The 17,582-nt window shown below is 35.5% G+C and overlaps 1 protein-coding gene and 1 pseudogene across 15 annotated transcripts in view; one reads left to right on the forward strand and one right to left on the reverse strand.

The window, feature by feature from the left end:
* Zc3h12b (zinc finger CCCH-type containing 12B) overlaps positions 1–17,582 on the forward strand; it is a 296,095-nt gene that overhangs the window by 177,088 nt on the left and 101,425 nt on the right. For 13 of the 15 annotated variants that reach the window (XM_078034622.1, XM_078034627.1, XM_078034620.1 and 10 more), the window contains one exon: positions 12,937–12,993. The gene's annotated coding sequence lies outside the window, so the exon portion shown is untranslated. The remainder of the gene's footprint in view (positions 1–12,936; positions 12,994–17,582) is intronic. The other 2 variants (XM_078034629.1, XM_078034624.1) reach the window with 1 other exon arrangement.
* LOC144371578 (WD repeat-containing protein 70 pseudogene) lies at positions 9,540–17,479 on the reverse strand (annotated as a pseudogene).

The following is a 17,582-nucleotide window of genomic DNA, read 5'->3' on the forward strand; positions in this document are numbered from 1 at the left end:
CCTCCTTTTTTGTTCACATATTAAAACAATCCTCAACAGCTGATTACCCAATTTAAATTAAACCATTTAAATCACGTAAATAAAAAATATATTTGGATCTATTTTTTCATGAGCACTCATCATATATGATATATGGACATATGTACATACAAACATACAACACAAAACACAAGTGTGCACACATAATATAATACATACAACACATAACATAATAGTAAAGTCCTTATAACCTTTTACAGGTGAAATCTCCATTGCAATGTTTAAAAACTCTATAGTCAAAAAATAGAACTGATCAGCAAAACATTAACCTAGGTCTGTATGAGCTCAAAAAACAAAATAGAACTTCATGATGTGGGAAAGGGCAATAATAAAACAGATATTGAAAAAAGCATCCTGGTTCTGTTGCAGATGTAAGAATAGCCAAACTGAAGTTTTGGATGTCAGTTTTATGGATTTGAGCCAAATCATCTTCTTTTTGGTCTGTAGAAATCGCTTTAGTTAATCTTTCTGGAATCCAAATCGGCTGCTGTTCTCCCTGTGGAAACACACAAACAGACCCCCGACTCCAGACAATCACTGGGTCAAGACCTTAGTTAATCTCTCTGGAATCCAAATCGGCTGCTGTTCTCCCTGTGGAAACACACAAACAGACCCCCGACTCCAGACAATTACTGGGTCAGGACCTTTCCATTGTCCTGTTAGAATATCCTTCCAAAGTACCTTGGGCTTATGTACATTTTTTGGACACATATGCCTTTCCTCAGCACTAAGCCCTGATGAATCCAAATTTAAAAAGTTTAGAGTAAAGAGTGTTATTTTAAGTTTATCTTTGGGGAATATATACCCCTTCCCAATTCTCTCTTTTTGCTTTAATAAGTACATCTTAATAGTTTGATGAGCTCTTTCAAGACTGCCTTGTCCCTGTGGATTGTATGGGATTCCTGTTATATGAGTAATGCCAAATGATGAGCAAAATTGTTTAAAAGAGGTAGAAGTATAACCAGGGGCATTATCTGTTTTTAATTATTTTGGAATGCCCACAGTGGCAAAATTTTGTAAACAATGAGCTATAATATCTTTAGATTTTTATCCAGCATGAAGGGAGCCCATCGAAAATCCAGAAGATGTATCAACTGTAACATGCAAATATTTTAATTTTCCAAATTCTGGCAAGTGTGTGATGTCCATCTGCCAAATATGGTTAGGTATCAGTCCTCTAGGATTGACTCCAAGATTAACTTGTGGTAAAAAGGTTACACAATTTTGACATTGTTTTATTATTTGTCTAGCTTGTTCCTTAGTTATTTTAAAACGCTTTTGTAAAGTATTAGCATTGACATGGAACTTTTTATGAAAATTTGTAGCTTCTTCTAGTGTAGAGAAAATATGTATGTCATGTGTAGTTTTATCTGCTAAATCATTGCCCAAACTAAGGGCTCCAGGCAATCCTGTATGTGCCCTGATATGTTCTATAAAGAATGGATCTTTTCTGTCCCAGATTAGACTTTGTATAGTGGAATGCGAAGAGAAAACAGTAGAGGAAGGGGGAATCCTACCAGCATCTTCAAGAGATAATATAGCATTAACTATATACTGACTATAGGAAAACAAATTAAATACATAATCTTTAAACATCACAAAAGCTTGTAATACTGCATTAGGCTCTACCTTTTGAGCTAATTGTTTAGGTACTAAAAATGTAAAAGTTTGATCAGGTGTAACTATTGCTGCTGTACCATTATTTGACCCATCAGTGAATATATTTGGAGCATTCATGATAGGTGTTTTTCTTGTCATTTTTGGAAAAATTACAGGATGCAATGACCAAAAAGACAATAAAAGATTAGATGGTAAGTGGTTATCAAATGAAACATTAGATTTGCACATTATTGCCCAAGTATTTAACTCATTAGCTAACTCCTTAATTTGATCCATAGTATATGGAGTAATAATTTTATTGGGATAAATGCCAAACACTCCCTTTGCTGCTTTTAGTCCTTTGAGTATTAATTATCCTACAGCCTCAGGATACCTAGTAAGAATAGTAGTAGGAGAATAAGATAAATGTATCCATATTAATGGACCTTCTTGCCAAAATACTCCTGTAGGAATATTTTTTGTTAGTAGTACAATAAATAATAAAGGGAAACTTATATCAATTCTATCCAAATGCATATTTTCCATATATGTTTCAATGATTTTTAATGCCTTTCTTGCTTCAGGCGTTAACATTTGGGGTGAATTTGGATCTGATGGACCTTTTAGGATATCAAATAAAGGTCCCAACTCTCCTATTGGTATACCTAGATAAGGCCTTATCCAATTTATGTCTCCTAATAACTTTTGAAAGTCGTTAAGTGATTTGAGTTGATCTACTCATATTTGAATTTTTGGCGGACGGACCATGGTTGAGGATAATAGAACTCCTAAATAATTAATTGGAAAATTTAATTGTACTTTATCTATTGCTATCTCTAGATTATAATTTTTTAATAAGTTTGTAAGTGTGGCATAACATTCTAGCAATGTGTTTTTATCTTTGTGTGCTAATAATACATCATCCATATAGTGAAATATTTGTAGTTCAGGATTTTGATTTCTAAGTGGCTGGATTACTTTGTTAACATAAATTTGACACATAGTTGGGCTATTAGCCATCCGTTGAGGGAGTACTTTCCTTTCATATCTCTTATCGGGACCTTCATGATTCAGTACAGGGATAGTAAATGCAAAATGTGGACTATCCTCAGGATGAATTGGAATTGAAAAAAAAACAATCTTTAATATCTATAACTAAAACATACAAGGTTTTTGGCAAAGCAGACAATTGAGGAATCGCTGATTGAGCAGGTCCCATAATAACCATCTCATTATTAATGACTCTTAAATCTTTCAATAATCTCCATTTACCAGATTTCTTTTTGATGAAAAAAAATGGGAGTATTATGGGGAGATACAGAAGGTTGTATATGTCCTTCCGCTAATTGTTGTTTGACCAGATCATAGGCTACTTGTATCTTTTCTTTAGTCAGGGGCCACTGAGGAACCTATACTGGTCTTTCTGATTTCCAAGTAATTTTTATTGTCTCAGTGGCCCCTTCTGAAAATCCAACCCATGTCTGTCTGTTCCTTGATCTATTTGTATTGGTGCTGCTATACCTTGTTCTTGTTTTTCTAATCTTTTTCCTTTCCTAAAACCTTGTCTAGCCATAATAGTGGGTGCATTTTGATTGATGTTATTTGTTAATGTCAAACCTAATTGATCTAGGACATCTCGTCCCCATAAATTTACGGGAAGATGATCCAATACATATGGTTGTATCATTCCTTCACATCTTTCAGGAGCCTTCCAATCTAATACCATTGCACTTCTATGGGGATTAGTCGCCACTCCTAGGCCTCGAAGCGTTTGAGTGGCTTGTTGTAATGTCCAATGTTTTGGCCATTTTGGACAAGAGATGATGCTAAGGTCTGCACCTGTATCCAGTAGCCCAGTAAATTCATGTCCTTGAATATTTAGTTTTAGCGTGGGGCGAGAATCTAAATTTAAAGAAAGCATAGCGCAATCTACACCTGTGGAGCCTAATCCCTTGGAACCTCTTTCTACAGCACGACTGGAAAATTTATCATGTAGGCTGGGTATTATTAGTAACTGTGCTATTCTATCTCCTGGTGAAATTACTGATATACCCTTTGGAGAATTGGCTATAATTTTTATTTCACCTTCATAATCGGGATCAATTACCCCAGGATTTATCATAAGTCCTTTTAGAGTGGAAGAACTGCGTCTCAATAATAAGCCTACTGTTCCTTTGGGAAGAGGTCCTTTTATCACTGTGGGAATGATTTGAACTCCCATCTCTGGAGTTAGTACTGTTCTGGCGGAGGCGCAGATGTCCAATCCTGCACTTCCTCTGGTTTGTCTTGTGATGGATTTAATGGACAATGTGTCCTGGGCACTACCCTGATGGGGTTGCTGGGTTCCTCCAGTGCTCCGTATATTTGTGGTCTTGGGCCCCAGAACACTAGGCCCCACTGTCCATTTTTTGGCAATGGAGCCCGATGCCTTTCTCCACGATATTGTGGATAGACACCTGGTCCTAGTTCGTTTTTTGATAATGGAGCACCCTCTATGGTGGTTTGAGAATGGCATTCATTAGCCCAAAGTCTCCCTCTATGGCATCGTGGGCAAATACCCAGTATTCTACTCTTGATACCTAGTTTTATTAAACCCTCCTCCTATGGGGCAATTCCTTTTAAAATGTCCTGTTTGTTCATAATTGTAGCATGTTTGTGGCCTGGCATCTAAAACCTGTTTTACTGCAGCTGCCACGATTTGCCCTTGTTCATTAATGTCTCTACATAATTTATTATATGTGTTTAAATCTTCATGTTTCCATGGTCTAATGACTTCTCTGCACCAACGATTCGCTAGCTCATAAGCCAGTTCTTTTATTAATGGCATTGCTTGTTCTGTATTCCCAAAAACTCTGGTAGCTGTTTGAATAAGCCTGTCTACAAATTCAGCGTAAGATTCATTAGCTCCTTGTATTACCTTAGATAATTGACCTTGTAAACCTCCATGTCCTTGTAAAGTCTTCCATGCCCTAACCGCATCCACAGCAATTTGTATGTATACGCCAGGATCATATGCAATTTGTTGCTGCGGATCCTCATAAGGTCCCTTAACTAACAACATATCTAGATTTCTCTGAGGATAACTAGCTGCTGCATTTCGCCTAGCCGACTCCTTGCAAAATTCCTCATGGCAACCTTCCATAACAGGTATTGTCCTCCATTTAGCACAACTTTACACATATTAGCCCAATCTGCTGGCGTCATGTTCAAGTTGGTAATGGACTCGACCAAGCTTACAGTGAAGGGTGCTTGAGGACCATAAGTTGTTACAGCCTCTTTTACCTTCTTCACTTTTTTGAAATTTAAAGTATGGTGAATTCGCTGCCCTCCTGCCTGCTCAAATACAGGGCATGTTAATATTTGAGATCCTGTCTCAGGATCCCAACTATCAACTGCGGGGTTTGGGGGCCTCCCAGCATATGGAGGTGGCGCTGTTGGTTGGACATTTACGCCCTCTGGTGATAGAAAGCTATTAGTAGCATTCTCCTGTAGAGGTGGTGTTGTTGGTTGGACACTTACACCGTCTGGTGATAGAAAGGTGTTAGTAGCACTTTCCTGTTGCAACTTTTCCCCTGATGGCTTTTTCTGCTCTAAACTTTCTTCCTCTATCTGACTAACTTGAGAGACCTTCTCTTTTACTTGAATCAATATGTCTTCTCCTTCCTCTACCATTGTCTGAACTGAAGGCTTTGGACTGAGCAAACAAGATACGAGCATCCACAATGGTAATAATGTGCCAACTGGCAGAGTCCCTGGGCTTTTGTTTTCTATTCTTTTTAAATCTTCACCATGATGGTTCCATTGTGATATATTTAACAACTCCTCCTTAAAACGCCATGGACTACATTTTTGTATTGTATCAACATATGCCCTGACTGCTCTTGATTTTACTGGGATGCCTCCTTCCTCTAACAATTTACTTAATACTCTTTTGGTTTGTTTTTTACTAATTTCTGATCCCATATTTCTACTATAATACAACCCAACAAGATAACACCAAACAAAACCGAGACAGAATGAAACAAAAATGGAACAACACAAAATCATTATATCAGCCTTTCTAGCCTCCTGAAATGTCAATCCGTCCTTTCTCCCTATCTGTTCCTCAGACGCAAATAGTTTTTCCTCAGATGTGAGCGGTTTTTCTTCCGTCTCACTCATCTCCAGGGACAGGCAACTTAAAACAAAAGTGAAGCAAAACAAAAGAATAATCTTAAAATTGCTACCCATCCTCTCGCCCTGCCCTCAGGGGCCAGCAGTTTACCTTATCACTTACCCTCAGTCGTTCCCCGTGTGGCCCACCAAATGCTGCAGTCTGGCTGGGCACAATTCAGGAGCCACTTGTCAAAAGAAACAAACTTTATTTTTAGAACACACATGCCAAACCACACAGCTCCTCAGGAAAAACCTTCAGAGCCCAACTGCCACCACTGGCTTCCCACAAGCCTCTCAACCTCCCCCACACCTCCTGCACTTGAGGCGGTCGCATGGGCGGAGCCAAAAGTAACCCAATGAGCATCACCACAGAGGAGCCAATCAGTTGGCAGCTAGAAGTTTGCTGGGGCCACTGTGAGCCAATCATCAGCTGACAGCTGGAAGTTTGCTGGGGCCCCTTTGGGTGTGGCTCTCTACAGAGAAGGAAATTATCATTGAATCTATGTTGGATTTCACTTGAGTTTGGATATTTAGCAGTTATCTGTCTGTCTTTGACTATGGATTTCTATACAGTTTCTGGAGTACTGGAAACACTACCCTTCCACCAGCCAGTCCTGGTTTGTTAGTTCAGTAGCCTACATCTGACAGCTCAGAGAGTAGAGTGTTACATCTTGATTGTTTCTATTTTATGCAGTTCAGGATGCAGGTTCTGGAGTGTCCCCTGTAATTTCTGTGGGTCACCATGTATCTGCTCCCTCTACAGTATTGTTTTCTTGGTGGTATAGAGCCTGGTAGCTGTTTAAAAACACAGGTTCTCATGTTTGGTGTTTTCCATAGGTGTTCTGTGGTGCAGAAGAATTCCACTGGTCAGTGTTGCTATCTGGGATACTGTAGTAAAGAGACTCGGGTGGTTCATCAGATTGAGAACTATTTCACTGCCCCAAGTTGTAAATAGTGGGCACAGATTCTCTCTGTTGACTGTGACTGATGCAAGGTCCAGCCAATGACAAAGCAGTGCTCTTTCACTCTTCAGTAGTGATCATAGATCCAGATGGGTGGTGGTTCAGGATGGGAGCAGCCATTCTCTGATGCCTTGGATCAGACAATTTTTCACCTTAATTGATCTCCCTTTGGCTATGGTTGTGATCAGGGAGCCTTCTACTACAATATTCAGTTTTAAGTATACAAGTCTTACACCTCCTTGGTGAAATCTCTCTTCAATATTTATAATTTTGAGGCTATTATAAATGGAATTATATTCTTAATATCCTTTTCAAAATTTGCATTTCCAGTATATATAAATACAATCATTTTTTTTCAATAATAATATTTGCATTCTGCAATTTTTCTCAGTACATTTATTGCCTCATGTGTGTATGTGCGTGATGAGTCCCCTAAGTCACTTAAGCTGTTCTATATATAAGAAAATATCATCTGACAACAAATATGAGTTTACTTTCATTTCTTCTTTGAATGCCGATTGTCTCCTTTCCCCACAAATTATTCTGGTTAGGACTTGCAATACAATGTGGAGCAGAAATGGAAAAAAACAGGCAAACTTCTCTTGTTCCTGATGTTAGAGGAAAAGTTTATAGTGATTCATCATTGAGTATCATGATAGTGGTGGATTTTTCATTAATGTTCCTCATCATGTTGAGGAAATTCCCTCTATTCCAGGTTTTTTCTGAGTGTTTTCATAATGAAAGTGTTTTTATTTTGTGAAATGGCTTTTCTGCTTTAAATTATTTTGCGTTTTGCCCTTCATACTACTAATGTAGTTTATTATATTGATTTGTTTTATGTTAAAGAATTTTTGCACTCATGGGATAAATCCTACTTGTTCATGGTATGTAATGCTTTTAGTATGCTGTTGGCTTCAGTATGCTACTATTTTTTGAGCATTTTGGCACTTATATTCTTTTTTTTTTAATACTAAATCAAGAGAGTTTAATACATTTAACTTGTTATAAATATTAAGAACAGTCTTGAGACAATTTTTCAGAAATGTAAAAATCTAATGATTTCCTGAAATTTCTCTTAGGTAGAGTACATACATGTTTTATGAAGAAAAATTATAGGATCTAAAAATAAAAATATACTTGACTATTTACAAGATAATATGTCCAACATATTAATCCCTTCAAGAACCCCCAAGATAGATCTTATCATATCCACCTAACAGTGAATTTAAGGATCAGATGTTTGACAACCCATCCAGCTTTATTCATCTAGTAGATTGTGGGGCTGAACTTCGAACCTAAATTCTCCAGCTCCATATGCCAAGCTTTTTCCAGTGGATTGTGCCAACCTAAAATATTTTCCAGATAGTCAGGATTTTTTTAAAGTGTAGTATTACAATTCTAAATCAAATTCAATTTCCTCAAATACATACTAAGAACCTATTTTGCTGGGGACTACAAAACTTATATTGCTAAATAAGATATATCTCCCTGTTCAAAGCTTTTTTTTTCTTTTTAAGTTGTAGATGGACACAATACCCTTATTTTGTTTATTTATTTTTAATGTAGTGCTAAGGATTGAACCCAGTGCCTCACACATGCTAGGCAAGCGCTCTACCACTGAGCCACAATCCCAGCCCTGTTCAAAGCATTTTGTATGACATACATAAAGAACTAAATATAATATACCAAAATTTTGACAGAATAAGCATTCATAAAAATGTTTATAAATGCTTGAAATGTTTGTAAATATATCTCAGAGAACATACCTTTGTGTCTGATATTAAAATTGATTTTTTAGATGTGATAATAGCATGTGATATACAATATGAAATATATTTGATTTTTGTCCCCATATCCAACCACAGACCTCCTAAAATCTTAAGAATTTCCTGAGTTGTCCGAACTGTCTTTTGTTATTCATTAGGAACCCCTTTTGATCACACCAGTTTAAGTTGAGGTAAATTACTGTAGGTCCCCTAGACAGTCTCAGGATGGAACTACTCTGGGAAAAAAAGAGGGTTGGCTAGAGATAAGTTCTATAAAACCTCTTGAAAACTATAGTTGAACTTCAAGGTTACATGTGGAAGAGCTTAGGGATTGATATACCCTGAATCTACCCAAACCCATACCTTGCCCACTACATCACTTCACCTGGCTGTTCATCTCTATACTTTAGAATATCCTTTATAAACCAGTAAATATTAAGTAAAGTGTTTCCCTAAGCTCTGAAAGCTGTCCTAGAAAACTATCAAGTACAGCAGGTGGGTGTCATGAGAATGCCATTTTATAGTCAGTGGATCAGAGACACAGGTCACAATCTGGGACCAGCAATTAACATCTGTAGTGGTAGCAGTACTGTGGAGGTTTCCAGGTAAGTAGTTTCAGAAATGAATTGAGTTGCTAAAAACCCAGTTGGTGTTCATATAAGAACTGCTTGATGCCAGAGGAAAAACTCCCACACATTTGGTATTAGATATGAAGTATGTGAGAAAAGGAAAAACAGTTTGGTTTTTCCTATCTTTTATAAAGTATTTTGGTTAAGGGCTGGGGTTGTGGCTCAGTGGTAGAGCACTTGCCTAGCATGTGTGAGGCACTGGGTTTGATTCTCAGCACCGTGTATTAATAAATAAAAAATAAAGGTCCATTCATAACTAAAAAAAAATTCTGGTTTTTTAAAAGGATCCTTATTGCTTTATGATACATGCTTAAATATTTATAGATAAAACAGTATGTCTAGGATTTGCCTCAAAGTAATTAGAGAAAGGAAGCAAATGGAACAGTAGCTTGCTTTATTTGTTTATTTATTTATTTATTCTTTTTGGACTGGGGATTAAACCCAGGGGTGCTTCATCACTAAGCTGTATCCCCAGACCTTTTTTATTTTTTTTTGGAAACAGGGTCTCGCTAAGTTGCTGATGGTCTCGTTGAGTCTTGCCTTGAATTTGTGATCCTCTTTCTTAGTCTCCCAAACCACTGAGTTTACAAGCCTGTGCCATCAAGCCCAACAATGAATTGTTAGAGTAGTTAAAATCTGAGTGATAGGTAAATGGTAGTTCATTACTGTATGTGTAATTTGAAATTTCACATAATGAAGATTAAAAACCAAATAGTGTATGTACATAGCTGCCTTTTTAAAACACACACACACACACACACACACACACACACAATTTTCTTCCAAAAACCAGAAATATTTTGTTTCAAGCTCACAATCTAAATGTTAGATATTGCTACTAAACCATTTATCACTTTTAAACCAACAATGACAAGGACGATAACAATATTCATTTAAATTGAATTTTTTGAGGAGTCCTGTCTGTCTGATTGCTAGCCCCTTCTCTAGTGTAAGAATGAGCTGAATCAGATCCAAAGAAAGCAGAGGAGTCAGTCTTCTCCGAAAACTCTGAGGTGGTACCTAGAACTGCCAACCATCTGGTATCAAACCAGTCTGGAAATTAAGGCCTTCATTAAATGTCTGATACAACTCATTAAAGCAGGGATTCAACAGCAGCAGCCACATTCACTGTATTCTCAATTTTCTATACTGTCTGGGTCAACAGTCAGTGGTGTAAACAGCTCTGAGAGCCACCTCTGGCCCAGCCTTCCAAATACTGGTTCCGCCAGTGTCTTCCGACTTCTTTCCACAGCTGTTCTTCGAGTTTGCTCAAACATAGCTTCCAAGTCAAATGTTCGAGCTTTTTTTCCGAACCCCGTGAAGCCCATGGTAACTGCCAGCTCTGGGTCGGGTCCCGACGCATCTGAGCCTGTCACTTCGCTGGGCCCCACTTATATTCTTAAGGGATTGTTCTGTTGTTTCCTTTACTGTGATATCTTTGTCTATCTTTTATAACATGTCAATGGTTGTCTCATAGAATGAGCTAAGGAGTTTTCTCTCTTTTATTTTTTAGAGGAGTTTAGAAAACATTGGTATTAATTCTCCTTTGTATATTTGGAAAAATTTAATAATGAACCCATTTGTTCCTAGGACTTTCTTCTTGGGCTGATTTTGATTCAATTTATTTTTATTTTTATTTCCTTATTTTTTTGTTTGTTTGTTTATTGTGCTGGGTATTGAACCCAGAGCCTTGTGCGTGCAAGGCAAGCACTCTACCAACTAAGCTATTTCCCCAGCCCTGATTTCTTTTTAATAGATTTGTTCATATTTTATATTACTTCAGGATACAATTAGCTAGTCTGTGTGTTTCTATGAATCTGTTGATCCCACCTAGATTATCAGATTGTTGGTATAGTTGCTCATATTATTCTCTTCTACTTTTAAAAACTTTTGTCTAGCTAATAGTACTTTTGGGTTTTAGTAATTTGAACTCTCTCTTTTATTCTTTCTCAATTTGGCTACAGGTTTATCTCTTTTTTGACCTTTACAAAGAACCATTTTTTAAAATTTCTTTCATTCTCTCTATATTGTTTTTCCTATGTCCTTTTTGGTTCCAATCTTCCTTCTGTTCCAATCTTCATTCCTTTTCTTCTGCAAGATTTGGTTTAGTTTTCTTTTCCTCATTTCTAATGTGTGAAGTTAGATTTTTGGTTTGAGGGTTTTTTTTTTCCTTTTTTAACAGAATGTTACATCAGTAAATGTTATACATTGATTTTTTTCTGTGATGCCACTTTCATTTTAACCATCAATAATTTCACCACAATGCTTCCCCTGTCAAAACCTGCTTTTTTTTTACTAGTGCTGCTTGTGTCATTTTTTTTCTAGTATCTGTGTCCTTCAAAAGTTGTCACCCATCCACTTCTTTGTTACCTCACTCACCAATTTTTTAAATAATCTCTACCATGATTTCCTGATCATCCCAGAATATCAACTTTTTGCCCTTAACACAATGTACCTACTTCCTTTTCACTCCACATATTATCACCATATTGTCAAGTTCATTCATCCTTTCCATCTTTTTCTTTATACTTTGTTTCTTTCAAGCTTAATTTAAAATAATTTTTATTTCTGTGAACCTTATTTAATTAATAGTCATCGTCTCTAATATTTGTTGTATTTCTACCATTAATGTATAGTTTGCTATATATGTTAATCTGCACTTTATAAATTTCTTTAAATATTTTAACATAATCTTCACATTTTTCTGTTTTTTGTTGTTATTGTTCTCCAACAAGTTATAGTTCGTAAGTATATTTTTCTTTCCAAATATTTCTTCCAATTACTGCATTCATTTAGATTCACAGTTATCTAATCAATTATTTTCCATTGGCACATCAGTTACTTTTTAATAATAATGGCGTTTTCCATTATTATTAATAATAATGGAATAAACTCACCTTCCTAACAATCTCCTTTAGTGTTAGATCACTGTTCTCCTTTAGTGCTTGATTATTGTTCTTATGTGGCCCCATTCACTTTAATCTCAGTGGGAAAAGCACATTTAGACATATAATAGATTCCATAAAGTGGAGTGGAGTGGTTGGCTAAAATAATCTGGAATCTGTAGGACACCCCCTCAGTAAGGAAAGATCACAGGCAAACTGGATCCAAGGGCATGAGACTACACTGTTGTTTACAGGCAAAATTTCTTTTCTCTGCCAACCTTGTATTTTAAAATCTGTAAATATTGATGTATATACATTTAATTTTCTTTTCTACACATGTATCATATTTCATTTAACCATTTTCATAGTAATGACATTTTTCAACTCTTTGTCATTACAAACAATACTTGCAGTGAAGATGTTTTTACTTGTACATGTGTGAAATGTTTTCTGAGGCTTGTATCTGGTAGTGTAGTTGCTAGCTAATACTGTATGTCCATACTCATTTTCACTGTGTATTGCTAAAATAGTTTCTAATATGACAACACTCCCACAAGTGCTAAATGAAATTTCCCATTTCCCACCTTCAACAGTGTTTATATTAACTGATTGTGATATTTTTGGCATTCCAGTAAGCATAAAATTTTATTGAATTTCTTAATGTTACGTTTCTCTGATTAATAAGGACATTGGATATCTCCTCATGTTTATTTGCCTTTTGGTACTTTCTTTTATGTAAATTGTCCATTCATTTTATTTGTCCATTTTTATAGAGGTCAACCAGGGTTTTTCTTGCTAGCATATAAGAATTGGACTTCTTCAATGTGATCTTGTTTGTTTTCTGATTTTCAGGGACCTTTTAGATTCTGCTTAACTAAGATATTCCCTTTTTGTCTTTCAGTATAGTAATGGATGGATTGGATAAGTGATGTCTACCTTGAGAAGCCTATAGAAAAAGGTAAAATACATGGTTCGACACCTGAAAGATACCATAAGATGTTGGGAAGAAAATGTAGTTGAACAATACTGTATTGAAAAAGTTAATACATGAGAGAAGTTAGCATCAATTAGAATAATTCATGGTAAAGACAAGTTTAAATATACTCATATGTTCTAAACATTGTGCTGGTACTAATTTTGCTATAAATTGTAATATTGAATAAATTGCCTAATCTTTCAGAGTCTCAAGGGCTCTTTATCAAATTACATTTATTCATATCTATTTAGCAAAGATTCTCTGAGTAGTAAGTAATTTAATATGCATGAAGTCCCTACCCTACTACCTGGTAGATAGTAGGTCCCTAATAATTTTTATTCAGTTCATTTTTATTGTACCTTATATTTATATAGCTCTCTGCAGTTGAAAATCACTTTCTTACTCATTTAATTCATTTTAGTCACTTAGAATCCAGTATTTGGTTGTAACATTGCTTTGTAAAGTAGGCATATGCTTGTTTAATTAAATGTAAATTGATTTATGTCTTTGCTTACTTTAGGATTTTAGAGAAATCTTGGTTTTTATTTTGGTTATCTAAAGTTAGCAGCATCCCCTGGTAGCTTAGCTCAGTTTCTCTACTCCTCCACTTTCTCCTGTGGATAATTATTTGTATTCAAATATAATGGAAGAAATTAGCTATGAAAGACTTTTGATGGATCCCATTGTGAGAGAATTCTTTCTTGTTCTTAATTCATCTCCTTCTAAGATTGTGTTTTCCTAAAGGAATGTGTACTTTTTAAAAACTGGATTAATATGATACTTGTAGTCAATCTTAGGATCACTTCAAATTGGTAAATAACAGTAAATTGATGAATGATTACTTCTTGTTTGAGTGAGAAAGATTTAAGAGAAGAGTCATTAAAATTGGAGTGGTTTGGAACATGGATGGTGCCATTTTTTTTAAAGATAACGATAAGCTTTCACTTTCTCAAAATATTTACCACATATACTCCCTTCATTCTAAATAATGTGCTATTTTCTTTGCTCTCTAGATAGCATTCTGATGAGGTGGTACAGGACCTGTGCATATTATATGCAAGAAAGAATGAATTTTTTATTTCTATACCTCATTTTCAAATTTTAAAAAATAGTTATCAAACTTGATGATCTACTGACTCTAATTTTCCAACCTTAAAAGAAATTAAGTATAAAGGAAGGTAAAACTTCATGCTGTTATATTAAATTTCCTGGTAATAGCTAGGCACAGTGGCATATGCATATAATCCCAGCAACTTGAGAGGCTGAGGCAAGAGGATTGCAACTTTGAGGCCATCCAGGGAAACGTAGTGAGACCCTTCTCAAAATAAAAAATGAAAAGGGCTGGGTCTGTAGCTTAATGGTAAAGCCCCATGGGTTCAATCCTGAGTATCAAATAATAAAAATAATAATAATACATAAAATTTTAAAATTAAGTTCCTGGTATGTATATTTAACATCTTTCCTTGGCTGAAGTTCGGGCTGATGTAACATCTCTTGGCTTCCTTGGATTTGGAATTAGGAACCTTCTCTGATGCCTTTATTTCAATATGGACACCCAGGCTCCCTCCTCTATCCCAACTGTTTCAAATATCTTCTTATCTTTTAAAATATAAAAATTAACTACTTTTTTATTAAAAATAAAAAGCTAGAAAACCTTTCTTTGTTTTACTAAAGGTAAAACTATTGAATGCCTTATTTTAGTTTTATCTTAACCTAAGCATCAAAATTTTACAGAATTACATGTGCTGCTGACATCTTATTCTTGAACAACTTCAGCTTTAAGCCTCATATAGAAACGATAGTATATATCCAAGACACTACATGCAACTTATCTATACAAATAAATTTGGTGATTTGTAACATAATACACTAAAGGAAAGTGATTGAGTAAACCTCTCTTCCCAGTTGGCATTATGTATGAATCATATGGGTCAACAGTATACTTCAGTGGAGAAGAAAAAAAACATCTGGTTGTGATCATTTATCTAAGTGTCTGCTTATTTGGGTAAGGTTCATCTGATTACATGTGTGCAGTTTTAGGACATTTTCATTTACTAACAAGGTGAATAAATTTATTTGTCTTTGTCATTTCCACACAGTGCAACACAACCCTTGGAATTATTCTAGCTGATATTTAACTAATTTGCAGTCCTCAGAAAACCTTTACAAAAAATCATAATCCTAAACTTTGCCAAAAAATATTGAGGCTCTTGTTCCCACATCTATGCAGAGATTTTTTTAAAATATTTATTTTTTAGTTATAGGTGAACACAATATCTTTGTTTTATTTTTATGTGGTGCTGAGGATCAAACCCAGGGCCTCGCACATGATAGGTGAATGTTCTACCTCTGAGCCACAACCCCAACCCTCTATGCAGAGATTTTTAATATTGTTCTCTTTTTGTCTTGACTATTTAGCTAAACTTAATGTTGGTGTTGTTATTGTTGTTGTTGTCATCATTTTCACTTTCTTTGTTTGAAAACAGAAGACTGTATAATAGAGTCTCTATTCTTAGCCTGGATTTTTTAAAATATTTATTTATTTTTGTTACTGATGATCGAACCCATCATATTTTACCACTGAAGTACATCCCCAGTCATTTTTTTTAGTATTTATTTGAGACAAGGTCCTGCTAAATTGCTGAAATTCTTACTATGTTGCTGAGTGAGGCTGGTCTCAAAATTGCAATCCTCCTTCCTCATCCTCCTGAGTCACCAGGATTATAGTCATGTTCTACCATATCCATCTTTAACCTGGATTTGTAATACTAATCAATCTTTTCCATTTTATATGATTGATAATTATTGTCATTATTTTGCTAAGTCCTTATTTGAAAGATAGAGGGGCTGGGGATGTGGCTCAAGTGGTAGTGCGCTCGCCTGGCGTGCGCGGGGCGCTGGGTTCGATCCTCAGCACCACATAAAAATAAAAAAACAAAGATGTGTCCACTGAAAAAATAAATATTAAAAAAATCACCTCTCTCTTTAGAGAGAGGAAAAAAAAGAATAATCTGAAATACCAGCGATTTATACTTTTCTTCTGATTTTTATGTTTTCCTCTTTAGCATATAACTTAGATACTACTATATCTCTTTTCAAACAAGCAAATGTAGATAGAAATGTTTAAATTTTACTTAGAATTAATTCCAACCTTAAATGAATAGATAGATAAGACTTTGCTCTCATTCTATATATCCACAAAGTACCAACAACTACTGGCAGAGCTCTATCATTGGAGTCTAGAATAAACACTTATCTTTCTTTATGGAGGACAGTAACTGAATTATTGAAACTGGAAGGTAACCTTGAATATTCACATATGATAAGTCTCCAAAAGAAGCTCTAGACATATGTGTTACTTTATTGTACTTAGATTTTATATTTCTTGAGTTTTATAAATACCAAATATTCCTACTTTCACAGTTATTAATCCAAGTAATTTAATATTAGGTTCTTATTTATTTTATTAGAATTATTAACTCAAAATGTTAGAAATGTTTTATGCATTTTTATATAAAAATTTTTTATAATTTTATGCAAATTAATTGGTATTCACTGTGATAATCCATACATGCATACATTATATGTTGATCATGCCTGTTTTAGTCAGCTTTTTTGCTGTTGTGAGTAAAGGACCCTATCCAGAAAAACTGTGGAGGAGGAAAAGTTTATCTGGGGGCTCACAGTTTCAGAGATCTCAATCTATAGACAGCAGGCTCCATTCCTTGGAGCTCAAGGTAAGGCAGAGCATCATGGCAGAAGAGTGTGGCAGAGGGAAACAGCTTACATGATGATCAGAAAGCAGAGAGAGAGCTCTCAACTTGCCAGATAAAAGTATATATCCAAAAGCCATGCCCTCAATTCCCACGTCCTCCAACCACACTATACCACTTCAGTTACCACTCACTTAATCCCTGTAGGAATTAATCACTGATTAGGTTAAGACTCTCACAACCCAATCATTTCTCCTCTGAATCTTCTTGCATTGTCTCACACATGAACTTTTGGAGGATACATCACATCCAAACCATAACAATGTCCATTCATGCTTATTCTGTGTCTATCCTCCCTCCCCTGGGACCTTTTTCAGTCCTGGTAATCCCTCTGCTACTTTCATGGTTTCTTTTATGATTATGTTTTTTTTTTATTTTTTAAGTTTCCACAGGTGTGAAAATACACAATACCTCTTCTAGGCAGCAGTTTCACTGCTGAGACCAAAAGACCTAACAAGAACAGTCTTAGGGAAGAAAAAGTTTGTTTAGCAGCTCATGGTTTCAGAGGTCTCAATTCATAGATGGCTGACTCCATTTTTTCAATGCTCAAGATGAGGTAGAACATCATAGCATAAAAATTTGGCCGAGGGAAGTGGCTTAGGACATAGCCAAGAAGCAGAGTGAAAGTTACCCTTACATCAACAAAAATAAAAACCCCAAAGGCCTGCTCCCAATGACCCACCTTCTCCAGCCATACCCTACCTACCTATAGGTAATACCTATCAGTGGATTAATACAGTGATTAATTTATGGCTCTTATAATCCAATCATTTCACCTCTTAACTTTCTTTTTTTTTA

Source organism: Ictidomys tridecemlineatus, chromosome X, assembly GCF_052094955.1.
Source record: "Ictidomys tridecemlineatus isolate mIctTri1 chromosome X, mIctTri1.hap1, whole genome shotgun sequence".
NCBI classification, from domain to species: Eukaryota; Metazoa; Chordata; class Mammalia; order Rodentia; family Sciuridae; genus Ictidomys; species Ictidomys tridecemlineatus.